This window comes from Plecotus auritus (genome assembly GCF_963455305.1).
Source record: "Plecotus auritus genome assembly, chromosome: 1".
Taxonomy (NCBI): Eukaryota; Metazoa; Chordata; class Mammalia; order Chiroptera; family Vespertilionidae; genus Plecotus; species Plecotus auritus.
The window spans coordinates 11,177,246-11,190,000 of NC_137770.1; positions in this window are offsets into that span (position 1 = coordinate 11,177,246).

Genomic DNA, 12,755 nt, shown 5'->3' on the forward strand with positions numbered 1-12,755 from the left:
TAAACCTGGTGATTGGGGTTTTATAAAGATTTTCTCCGTTTGAGCTGAAGTACTGAGAAATGTTAACATGGTCAATTGTCAAAGTGCTTTTGGTTGTGTATTAAATAGCCATTGATTCTGGGACACAAGGACGGGTTTGTAATAAAATGAGATGTTGTAGAGTTGAGTCCTAGTTTTCCTCACCGCTCGTCACTGGCAGTGTTTTTGAGGTGTAGGGTCTCCGGGCTCCCTGCATCAGCCCCCCAGTCTCCCCAGCCCCCGGAATCCACCAGCTCCCTTTACCTGAGGTCAGAGCATGGGAAAGCGGGGTTTCCTGTTTACCAGGCAACAGCCTTTATTTTACGCTCCTATTAGTTGAATCGCATTTTGATTGGGATTTATCTCACAACAGGAGCTCAGCTTAAAGTAATGCATTGGATTTTCCCAAGGCTACTCAACCAGGAAGTGTCAGAAGAAGGAGCGAGGGAGGGAGGGAGGGAGGCATGTAGCAATCCCCTCCTGGCCTGATCTAATGGTGTTCTGTCCAGCTGCCGCCTGCATGGCCCCTTCCTTCCTCACCGGACCTCTCCTGTGAGGTGCCTCCTCTCGCCGCCTCTCCCTTCTTCCCCAGGTCCTGCCGCTGTGGGAGCCGCCCACTCAGCGAGCTGCCCTCCCCAGTGCTTTGAGCCGAACTGAGCAGCGGCACCTGCAGGCCGCCTCCCCTGCGCCTTGGGCTTTTGCAGGATCTGACACTGGCCAGTCACCCCTCGCAGCTCTCAGCCTCTGTCCCCTGACTCTCCCGTCTGGGACAGCCCTTCAGGGCTCACACTCACCAGTCGCTCTGTCACTCACTCATTCCTTCCACAAACACATTGAACGCTCCTGTGTGCTCACTCCCGGGTTCCACCGTGGAGGCAGCGCCCTCCAGGCCCCCTCTGCAGGGCTGACCACCTGCTCCCCTAGCTCTGACCACTCCCGAGCTTCAGGCCTGAGGTCGGCTGCCTTAGACCTTCTGGCCGGGCTGCAGGCTTCCCCACTCTGCCCGGCTCCTCTGGGCTCCCTACTTATCCCAGCACACCAGCTGTCAATCACAGAAACCAAAAGCCTGTGGTGCAGGCTGGACCCCTCCTCTCTCCACTTCCCACAGGTGATCGCTCCCCTGAACCTGGGAGGGGGTCTGGAATCTGCCCGCCCCTCTTAGCTGACTGTTCTCATCCCACGTCCCCCCGACACCCCTGTCCCTGGGTCTTGGCAGGGGCTTGTCAACTGGTCTGCCTGCCTCCCGCAACTTCTCAGCCCCATGACGCCTCTCAGCATTCACCCTGGGTGACCTTCCTTTTTGAACCTCCGCTCCCTCAGCCTCCACACTAGCTACACCATTTCTTTGCGGTCTAGCTTCTCCATGGGTCACTTCAGGGTGCACCCAACCCTCTATCACCCCCCAACCCTCCAGCCCCCGACAAGCTCGTACACACCCACAGCTTTCACTGCAGTCTTCCCAGAAGGCTCCAAGCACGTCCAGCCCCAGCCTCTCCTGGGAACCTCCAGGTCTGTTTCCAGCTTGGATGCCCCAAGCCACCTCCAACTCAAAATGCTCAGCACACGGTTCACCATCCTCCCCCAGCAAAGCCTCTGTGCGCCGCCTCTCCTCACCTCTGTCCCCTCCAGCCAGACCGTGTTGGGCATCCCCCTCTCTTCCCCGTGTCCTGTCCATCACTCCCCCAGCTGCTTCCAACTCTGATGTCTCGCTCAGGTACCCAGCCAACCCCAGGTGGTGGGACCCCCTGGGCAGTACCATGGGGTCCCATTGCTGAGGGGGGCATCTCAAACCACGCCCCACTGAGCTCCAGGGCCCCACCTCTGCGCTGGCCTGGGCGCTGTGTGATCTGGGGGGTGGGAAACATCCAGGTGCCAGCTCAGGGCTGAGGTCTGCCTGCAGAGAGGGTGGGGTCACCTGTGGCACCAGAGGGGCTCTCCCTGGGAGAACAGCAAAGTGAGAACATTAGAAAACGTCGGACAAACCTTGGGAAGGAAGCATCCAGCCAGATGTTTATCAATCAACCAGAGGAAGAGGAGGGAATATGTTTACATGTATGCACACACATGTATATATACCGTTTACATGTGTGCACACAGCCCATCGATTCCCTTAGAAAGCTCTCACTGGTTTTTGCCAACCAGGTGTACTTATAGCCCACCTGTGCTTGCCCTCAGCTGACGGATGAGTGTGGTTCCAACGTGAATCCCGCAAGTCACAGCCTAAGGCACTCTTGGTTGGGGCTTCAGCTCCTCACGGAGCGGCTCACTGGCCCAAGGTCACGTAGCCGGTTAGAAGTCACAGTGAGGCTTGGACTCGGGGCTGACTGACCCCCAACTCTAGGGTTCTCTTTCCAGCCCCAAGCAGCCCCCCGAGTGACCTGTTTGTAGAAATCCAAAGTCAGGCAAGCCTCGCCTGTCACCGGGCCCAGCTCCGGGGACCTTCCTGAGGAGCCGCCCTGGTGAGCATCGCAGGGCTGAGCCAACCCAGGGGACCAGACGCAACTGCACGGGCTGTGCTGCTCTCGGGCCGAGCAACGGGTCAGAGTCCAGAGTGTGTGTGTGTGTGTGTGTATGTGTGTATGTGTGTGTGTGTGTGAATGTATGTGAGTGTGTGTGTGAGTGTGTGTGTATGTGTGTGTGTGTATGTGTGTGTGTGTATGTGAATGTGTGTGTGTGAGTGTGTGTGTATGTGTGTGTGTATGTGTGTGTGTGTATGTGAATGTGTGTATGTGAGTGTGTGTGTGAGTGTGTGTATGTGTGTGTGTGTGTATGTGAATGTGTGTGCGTGTATGTGTGTGTATGTGTGTATGCGTGTGTAAGTGTGTGTATGTGTGTGCGTGTGTGTGTATGTATTTGTATGTGTGTATGTGAGTGTGTGTGTATGTGTGTGTGTGAGTGTGTGTGTATGAGTGTGTGTGAGTGTGTGTGTGTATGTGTGTGTGTATGAGTGTGTGTGTTTCCGTGCACACACACAGAAGCACATGAGTGTGTGTGTATGTGTGTGTGTGTATGAGTGTGTGTGTTTCCATGCACACACACAGAAGCACATGGGTGTGTGTGTATGTGTGTGTCCAAGGGTGATGAGAGCACAAGCTGTGACAAGAATCAAGGGCTCCTCTGTGTCTCCGCCCTGGCACTTGTCCCCTCTCCCCTAGGCAGACTGCCTGCCCAGTGCCAGCCCTGAGGGGCCTTGGAGGCCCTGTCCCCCGCCTTCTGGCGAGAACATGCTATCACTCCGCCCTCACTAGGGTGGCAGCAGGGACCTCAGCAATTTTTATTTTAAAAGTAATCTTGACTTTAATTCCTCCTCACTTTTGCCTCATTGGTTTACTTAGGGTAATGGCTGCCCTGAACTCAAGATATTTGGAGATATTTCACCCAACACAGTCAACATGGTCCTACCTATTCCCCTCCCTTCAACATATGCTGCTGGGCCCTGGTGGTGTTGCTCAGTGGTTGAGCATCGACCTACAAACTAGGAGGTCATGGTTCAATTCCCAGTGAGGGCACATGCCCTGGTTGTGGGCTCCATCCTCTGTAGGGGGCGTGCAGGAGGTAGTTGATGAATGATTCTCTCATCAATGATGTTTCTATCATTCTCTCCCTTCCTCTTTGAAATCAATAAAAGTGTCCTTTAAATAAAAGTTAGAAAAATCCTGTTGCTTTTATGTATATTGTATTACTGAGGTAAATTTTGCTGATACCGACTGACAGCTTCATTTCCGAATGATTTCCTCAAACCTGCTGGTATAGTTATTGCACCCCCACAATGCCTCGTACCTTCCACCTTTAAGTGTGAGCTGAGCAATCCCTTTCTGCAGTGACCTCGCAGCCTAATACAGGAGATGACTTAGCATAGGTCGAGTCTGAAGAGACGTTTCAATGACGTGTCAGGGAAGCTCACAGGACACCAAGCGCACAGCCCGAGAGCAGCCTCCATGGTGTGGGGAGAAGGCATCAGGCTGGCGGCTTTGCTTGGAAACTCCGTGGTAGAAACAGAACCTGTTCACCTGTCGATGTGTGCATTTAACCAGGACGGCGGCTTTGCAGGTACGTGGAGAGAGAAAACAAGGGATCCTTGTATGTCTGTGCAACTTGAGCATTTGAGGTGTCTTGTTATCCAAGCAATTATCCCCTTTACACTTAAACCAGCATGATTACATATATATTTTTTAATTGATTTCAGAGAGGAAGGGAGAGGGCGAGAGGGATAGAAACATCAGTGATGAGAGAGAATCATGGGTCAGCTGCCTCCTGCACGCCCCCTACTGGGGATGGAGCCCATGTGCCCTGAGCAGGAATTGAACTGTGACCTCCTGGTTCATGGGTCAATGCTCAGCTACTGAGCCACACCACCCGGGCCAACCAGCACGACTTTGCGAGTTTTTAGGGCAGGTCGCTTAAATAACTGGTTCCAGTTTTAGTATATGGGCTGCCGACGCGAGCACTGACGCTTAAAGAGATGGCTCGGCGAGCTGTGTTCTCCTGCTGAGGCTCAGACGGGGATTCTCTGTGCTTTGCTTCCTCGGCTCCTTCCAACATGACGTTGGTGCTTCAAACAGGATGGCTGTTGACAGCATCTGGTGGCAGCATCATGTGCTTACTGTGGCAGGAGCTGGCCAGGGCCGCGACAGGTACGGGAGGAAAGGAGACTGTATGGGCCCCTGTGTCATCTGTTAATGGTCATCCTTATATCTACACATACATATGACATGGGCATATCTCTACACATACTTGTGATATGCATACATATCTACATATACATGGCCATCTCCGCTAGTGGCTGAATAAAACTGCTGGACCGGCCAGATAGGGTGGTTACCAATTGGTCTTCTTAATGCCAATGCTTCATGGACAGGATGGATTAAGTCCATTTCATTCTGATAACAGTACTAAGGTTTTATTATCCCTGTTTTAGAGATAAGAAAACTGAAGAATAACCAGCTTATGTACTTGCCCAAGACCAGTTGGCTGAGCCAGGATTTGAACCCCAGCAGGTCTGAGCAGAAAGACCTGATTCTTAACCACCAGGCTGCACTGTCTCCTTCACATAGTGAGATGCAAGCATGTGCTGGTGAGCAATGTACAGGGGCCAAGGGCAAGGCGGATGCTGGAGGGCCTCAGAGAGGCAATGGTGCACTTGAAACCCAGGATGGACACCCCAGGGCTGGCCTAGATGGGCAACAGGGGCCGTGTGCAGGGAGGAGAGGCTGGTTAGCCCCGCTCTCAAAGGCTTGAACAGAAAAGATGAAACACATTCACCACCTTAGAAGGAGCCAGGCCTCCTGTAAGAGCCTTGTGATGGTCTGTCCTCCCCCGTGGATGCGCCTTCCGCACGTCCCATTGCCAGTGGGAGTCCAGTGTTGGCCCCTCCAAGGTCATGGTGATTAGCTGTGAAGCTTGCCTGCAGGGGTCAGGGCCTTATCTTGAGGGGCAGCTGGCTTGGGGGGCAGAGGTGGGTGTGAGGAGCGGCCAGTGGCAGCGCTGGAGAGGACGGGAGGCAGCAAAGTCACAGAACAGGATGGCAGAGAATGGGCAGGCCATTTTGTTTCAAAACACACATAACGAAATTGACCACTTAGCCAGGGTAAGAGCCCAGTTCAGTGGCATTAAGAGCGGCTATACAACCATCCTCCCCATCCATCTCCATAACTTTGTCCATGTTACAAAACTAAAACTTCATTTGCATTAAACACGAACCCTCCCCTGTCCACCCCCCTTTCTCCAAGAGGCCTCCAGAGAAAGGGAAAGCATTTCTCCTTCCACTTGCCTCCATCGTGTGATGCCAGAGGGCGTGCAGGCTTTCTAGAGGGAGCCCTTGTGCCAGGGGCTCTGTCTCCAACCTGATCAAAGGAGAGAGAGAGCCTGGGCCTCCTGGGGCTCTGAGACGTGTGACAAGGACCCAAGTTCGCCTGCACCCCCTGCAGTGTGACCGGGATGGCTTTCCGGCTCACGTTCCCACATCCTGCCGACCCCCGGTGACTCAGAGCCATCAGCACCTTTATTAGATGTCAAGTGTGCTTTGTTCCAATGAGACTTGTAGGCTCCATTGATGTGTTTATTTTTTTAATATATTTTTATTGATTTCAGAGATGAAGGGAGAGAGAGAGAGAGAGAGAGAGAGAGAGAGAGAGAGAGAGAGAGAGAGAGAGAAACATCAATGATGAGAAATAATCATTGACCGGCTGCCTCCTGCCACCCAACACTAGGGATCGAGCCTGCAACCTGGGCATGTGCCCTGACCGGGAATCGAACCGTGACCTCCTGGTTCATAGGCTGACGCTCAACCACTGAGCCATGCTGGCCGGGCTCCATTGAAGTGTTTAATGACTCAAAGGGAAGAGGGGTCAGGTCCGCTAGGTCACTATTCTGCGACCCTGGAACAAAAGGCCTTGCGCTTCCTAAGGCCGAATGTTCTGGGGCCCCAAGAGCTTTCTACGTGTGTGGGAGTCGGAGGGTTTGTCCCTGTGGCAGGCCTTTGTGCCTGGGGACTGTCCTGTCCTAAGTGCTGAGTCAAGAAAAGGTTTCCCTTTCATAGGGGGCTCCCCGAGACATTCTCTGTCCCCCACCACCACGGGAAGGAGAGAGGAGGGCGGTACAGGCCATGTGTCAGAGCGCTCTGTTTGAGTTTCCAGCAAAAGTGCCAGGAGCCCGTGCCCACAGGGTACCTTCTGGCAGAAATGACACTCTCTGCTGCCCCCTGCTGTTCAGCCCAGATCTTAATCTTTGGTAAGACCCACCTTCAGTGAGACTGGTCTGCAATTAAGTCATGAGCCGTAATTGGTTTACAGACCTGGAAAGAATTCTTAGTACAGGTACACCTCAGAAGAATTGCGGGTTTAGTTCCAGACCACCACAGTAAAGCGAGTATTGCAGTAAAGCGGGTTGTAATCTTATTGCTGGTGAAGGCTCTGGCCTTCAAATTTGTAAAGCCCGCAACACCTGTGAAGTGCAATAAAACGAGGTATGCCTGTGTGCCCCACTCAGCTTCTACAAGTAACAACCCATGTGTGTCCAGTAAGCACTAAGGACCTACCGCCGGCCTCCCAGGAGTGAGGGGGCCTCGGAGGGGACTCTGCCTTCTGAGACGCGAGGAGACCAACCCTCTCCACAGGGAGAGAGCAGCAGACACGCCAGGACGAGGTCTCACCGGAAACCAACCCCGATGGCATCGTCACCTTGGACTTCCAGGCCCCCAAACTGTGAGGAAATTCATCTCTGTTGTGTTACTGAAGCCCCCCAGCCTGTGGGCTAGTGTTATGGCAGCCTGAGCTGACGAACACAGGGACCAACTGTCCCCATGTTTCAGCGGTTGAGGGAGTTCCAGGGTCCGTCCTGAGCACCCCAGGGTGAGTGGGTCACCCTAATGAATGAACTGATGTATGGGAAGTGTGTGGGCTTCCTACGGTGCACGGCATACAGTAAGTGCTCTATATGTGCTAGCAATTGTTATCTTATTCCTTCACCAACTATTTAGTAATCCGCTCTGTGCTGAATGTGGGTTAATGTATTGTGGGGGGGGGGGTGTACTTAATGGATAAAGCCTGCCCTCGTGGAGTTTACAGGCGTTTATTGAGTGCTCAGGCCAAATCATCGGGGTCTAGCGGTGACTGGTGAAGAGCAGGGGCCGTGTCAGAATGGGAGGACCAAGGTCAGGCAGCGCTGGGCTCTGGAGAGGTGGCCGCAGGAGCCACCCAACGAGGCCGTCACCCTGGTTGTTTCTTGTTCCTAAAAAATGGAAGCCGGTGAGCTGGCAGTGCCGGGGCCTGGCCACAGGCCCACAGGAGTTTGGTCAAAGGGCTCCGGGAAAGCCCCGCTGCCCCGCACTTTCCTTTTGACCAAAAAGGCTCATCGCAGACGGTCTGCAAGTTCCCCTCTGGTAGGGAGGAGAAGTACAAACCATTTACTGTATTTTTCCGTATATAAGATGCCCCCATGTATAAGACACCCCCCACTTTTCCAACCCAAAATTAAGAAATCAATCTTGCCCTGGCCGGTTTGGCTCAGTGGATAGAGCGTCGGCCTGCGGACTGAAAGGTCTGAAGTTCGATTCCGGTCAAGGGCATGTACCTTGGTTGCGGGCACATCCCCAGTGGGGGGTGTGCAGGAGGCAGCTAATCCATGTTACTCTCTCATTGATGTTTCTGACTCTCTATCCCTCTCCCTTACTCTGTAAAAAATCAATAAAATATATTTTTTTTAAAAAAAGAAATCAATCTACACTAATAAAAGAGAAACATGCAAATTGACCATCACTCCGCTATGCCCACCAGCCAATCAGGAATAGGTATGCAAATTAACCCAACAAAGATGGCAGCGGCCATGGAGCTGAATCAAGCAGGAGGCTTGGGTTGCCCTGGTGATGGAGGAAGCCAAGCTTCCCGCCTGCCCTGGCCACCACTGAAGGAGGGGCTGGGAGCCTGGGTCACGGGGGAGGAGGGGGCAGGCGTGGCCAGCCTGAAAACAGCCATCAGTCCGTCACCCAGGCTGGCCAGGCACACCAGCGGGGACCCCCACCCTGAAGGGGCTATAGCCAGCCTGCAAACAGCCCTCAGCCCCTCACCCAGGCTGGCCATGCCCCCATGGGGTGAGGGTCCCCACTGGGGGGCGTGGCCAGCCTGCAAACCACCACAGGCCCCTTGCCCAGGCCACCCCATGCCCCAAGGGAACCCCCACCCTGATCCGGGACACCCTTCAGGGCAAACCAGCCAGCCCCCACCCATGCACCAGGCCTCTATCTATACTAATAAAAGAGTAATATGCTAATTAGACTGGGAGACCTTCCAGGAGACCTTCCAGACATTCTTCTGGACAAAGCCATGGTGGCGGGGCCGAGGTAGAAGTGGTTAGGGGCCAAGAGGGGAGGGCAGTTGTGGGTGATCAGGCAAGGATGGGATGGCAGTTGTGGGTGATCAGGCCAGTGGGAGGGTCGTTGGGGTGATCAGGCTGGCAGGGGGGGAAGTTGGGGGCAAGTAGGCCAGCAGCGGGGGGAAGGTGGGGGCGAGCAGGCCGGCAGGCAGAGTCGTTAGGGGCAATCAGGCAGGCAGGCAGGCAGGTGAGTGGTTAGGAGCCAGCAGTCCCGGATTGCAAGAGGGATGTCTGACTGCCGGTTTAGGCCCGATGCCTGTAACCCAGCAGTAGGACATCCTTCGAGCGGTCCCAGATTGGAGAGGGTGCAGGCCGGGCTGATGGATACCCCCCCCCCCACCGTGCACGAATTTCATGCACCGGGCCACTAGTATTTTAAATATTTTGCTGGTTTTCCTCTTAAGGCCGTCTTTTTTTTGGCATCTTAACAAGTTATTCTTCCTGTTTTCATCACTGTCTGATCATACACTCAGTGGGAGGAGGTCCAAATGGTCTCTCTGCAGCTCTATTTCCATGCTCTTTTGCATAGCTGATTACATTCAGTTTGAATTTTGTAGAGTAAGACAATCGATTACTGGTATTTATCTTTTTATTTTTTGACATCTTTATGGGCTCAGAATGCTCTTGTCCCTGTTGCATCTGCACACTCTCCACCTCCACCTCCAATTATGGCATCAGCTGACATCAGTAATAATAAGGTTTGTGATTGGAGGAACCCTGTTTGACAAGGTATGGGCAAGCTACGCACCCACACAGCTCCCTCCTCGGCTAACTTCCATGTATAAGATGTCCCTCAATTTTCAGTCTAGTCATTCTAGAAAAAAATGGCATCTTATACATGGAAAAATATGGTACTCTTTTTTTTAATTCTCACCTGAGGGTATGTTTCTATTGATTTTAGAGTGGGGGGGGAGAGGGGGAGAGAGATAGAAATATCTATGTGATATTGTTCAGTTACCTCCCTTACACCCCCCTGACTGGGGATCCCACCTGCAACCTGGGTATGTGCCCTAACTTGGAATGGAACCTTTAGGGTGCACCGGAAGATATTCCAACCAACTCAGCCACACCCACCATGGCCAACCATTTACTCTTTAAGGGTCCTTGGTTCAGGAAAGATAGAATTTACTAGATGGCTGCAAACTGGCGTTTAACTATCTATCTACTTCCCTCTTCTGCTTGTCCTGGAATACTAGCTTGTCTCTTTAGGATTGTTGTAGAGATCAAATGAATTAGTACATGAAGTGAAACAACTAAGAACAGGCTCCAGTCAAGTGTCAGCTATTGACTGAGCGCATGATAAGTGTTGGGTACTAGCCTAAGCCCTGAGGGACCTTACAGTCAATTCCCCGCACAAGCAATTTGGACTTGTTTTTAGACAAGTACTGCAATTGAAGTATAACATGTTTTTTAAAAATTCAACGGCATAAATTTAAAGATCTGACTGGTGCTTTTTTTTTTTTTTTTGTTAATGACAAGACTGCCTTTATTTTTTTATTGATTTCAGAGAGGAAGGGAAAGGGAGAGGTAGAAACATCCATGATGAGAGAGAATCATTGATTGGCTGCCTCTTATTGAATGGCTGCCTCCTGCACACCTCACACGGGGGACCGAGCCTGCTACCCAGGCATGTGCCCTGATGACCATGAAATGTGACCTCCTGGTTCATAGGTCAATGCTCAACCACACTGGTCTGGCTCTAATGGGCTTTTTAAAGAGATTCATGAATGGAGAAACATTCCATCCAGCAACTAGAAAGGATCTCTGAGGAATTGTACAAAATGGAAGATTTTTTTAGGTAGCAGGTTGGGGCAAGGAAACTGTTAGTTTAAGGAAATAAAGGATTAATTTGGGGCCAGAGCATCTTTTATTTTTTTAAAAGATATTTTTATTCGTTTCAGAGAGGAAGAGAGAGGGAGAGATAGAAACATCAATGATGAGAGAGAATCAATGATCGGCTGCTTCCTGCAAACCCCTACCAGGGATTGAGCCTGCAACCTGGGCATGTGCCATTGCCCGGAATCGAACCCAGGACCAACGCTCTATCCACTGAGCCAAACTGGCTAGGGCAGAGCATCTTGTCTTTATTGGGAGAGAAGAGGACGGGTTTTCATTATGTTGGTTGCCTTTTCTTTCTGGGGGAACAGAGCGGGCCTGTGTGACAGTAATGGTGCTTGACCAGAAACTTCCAGGCTGGTTAATTCAAATTATGTTTTTGGAAGAAGTTTAAACTCCAGTTAGATCAGGTATTAAATCTGTGCTTGGTATCCTGGGCTTTTAACCTGAGTGCCGCTCATTTGGGCCTGTGTTTTTCTCTCGTGTGTGTGAGTGTGTGTGTGTGTGTGTGTGTGTTTCTCTTAACACATGCATAGAGAAATATGCACAAATTACAAATGTACAAGCTGTAGCTCAATAAATTCTCACGCACCCAGGTTACCAGCACCCAGATTTAAAAACAAACAAACAAACAAAAAAAAACACCAAAACTGGGCCTGGCCAGCACCCCAGAAGCTTCCCGTAGGCCTCCTGCAGATTATTTTTTTTTTAAATGTCTCATAATAAAATAAATAAAATAAAATGTCCCATAACCTTTCTTCCCCTGGACATTTAATGATGCTGTTCCCTCTGGCCCCCAACACCTTTGTTTTTATTCTGACCAAGCACCACTTGTTCTTTTTTCTCTTTTTAATTGTTTTTTATTGTAGTAAGATATCTCTAACCTAAAATTTGCCATTTTGATGTGGATAGTTCAAGTGACATTAATTGCATTCACATTCTTGTGCGACCATCACCACTATCTATTTCCCAAACTTTTCACGATGGCTTCCATCTCAAAAAGCATTCCAATCTTCCCAGAATAAAATTCTACCCAGCTTATGTCACCTGACTCCTGCCGATGCCCATCCCATCACCTCCTTTCCTCCACATGACTCACTCCACTCCAGCCAATGGCATCCTGGCCTTGGCACATGCAGTTTCCTCTTCCTGGAATGCCCGCTCCCTTGCAGTCACGCAGCTGGCTCCTGGCCACATGACTCTCCTCAGAGAACACAAGAGAGCACACACCCCCATCACTCTCTCGCCTTTCCCTTGCTTTACTATCTCACTTTATACACTGTTTGTTCACGATTCCTCAAAGTCACTGTTTTGTTTTTAAATGATCAGAATCCCTTTTTATTTCACTGCAATCTGTGGCTTGTTCATTTAAAAGTTTTCAGGAGGAAATTCCTTTCATGGAATTCAGTGCATCTTGAAACAAGGTTTGAAGCTTACTATTAATTTTTTACATCAACTGATTATTAATGGGGTAGGCAGGTAGACAGACATGAGCAAAGCAAGGACAATGGGCCAGGTACCCAAGGGCATCAGGTGAAAAGTCCCAGGTGCCTAGCAAGGGACAATTGTAAGGTGGGACCTTGTCCCCAGGGTGACCTTTCCTCCCTAGAGGTAACATTTAGGCCTCTGTTGTATTTCAGCTCCAGGCCCAGAAAAGCAACAGAACCAGCCACAGCTAACCTCAGGACCAGCTGCATTGGATAATGACCCCCTGCCCTGGTGCTGGCCAATCAACCAGTGAAGACGCTGACCCTGAAAGGACACATCTGAAAAACTGCTGGATATTCTATTAACATCTTCCCCTAGGACCGTGGTCGGCAAACTGCGGCTCCTGAGCCACATGCTGCTCTTTGGCCCCTTGAGTGTGGCTCTTCCACAAAATACCTCGGCCTGGGCAAGTCTATTTTGAAGAACTGGCATTAGAAGTTTAAGTTTAAAAAATTTGGCTCTCAAAAGAAATTTCAGTCGTTGTACTGTTGATATTTGGCTCTGTTGACTAATGAGTTTGCCGACCACTGCCCTAGGACCTCACC